Here is a 202-nt window from a genome sequence, read left to right as displayed (position 1 = left end):
AAGTTCTCCCTCTCATAGATCTTCATCCTGAACTGACCTCTATGCTGTTTTTTGGAGAAAGGATAAACACATTAATGTCTTAATATCGAGTTTTGTGGGGGTTGTCACCCGTAGTAGAATCAGTGCGATGGGCGCTGTTCTATGCCTACCATGGGGATCATACGGCAAGACCTGATGCTGTCCCTCATTCCCATCATGCTCA

The sequence above is a fragment of the Etheostoma spectabile genome, chromosome 5 (assembly GCF_008692095.1).
Source record: "Etheostoma spectabile isolate EspeVRDwgs_2016 chromosome 5, UIUC_Espe_1.0, whole genome shotgun sequence".
Classification (NCBI taxonomy): domain Eukaryota; kingdom Metazoa; phylum Chordata; class Actinopteri; order Perciformes; family Percidae; genus Etheostoma; species Etheostoma spectabile.
Note: the sequence above shows the minus strand (reverse complement) of the source record.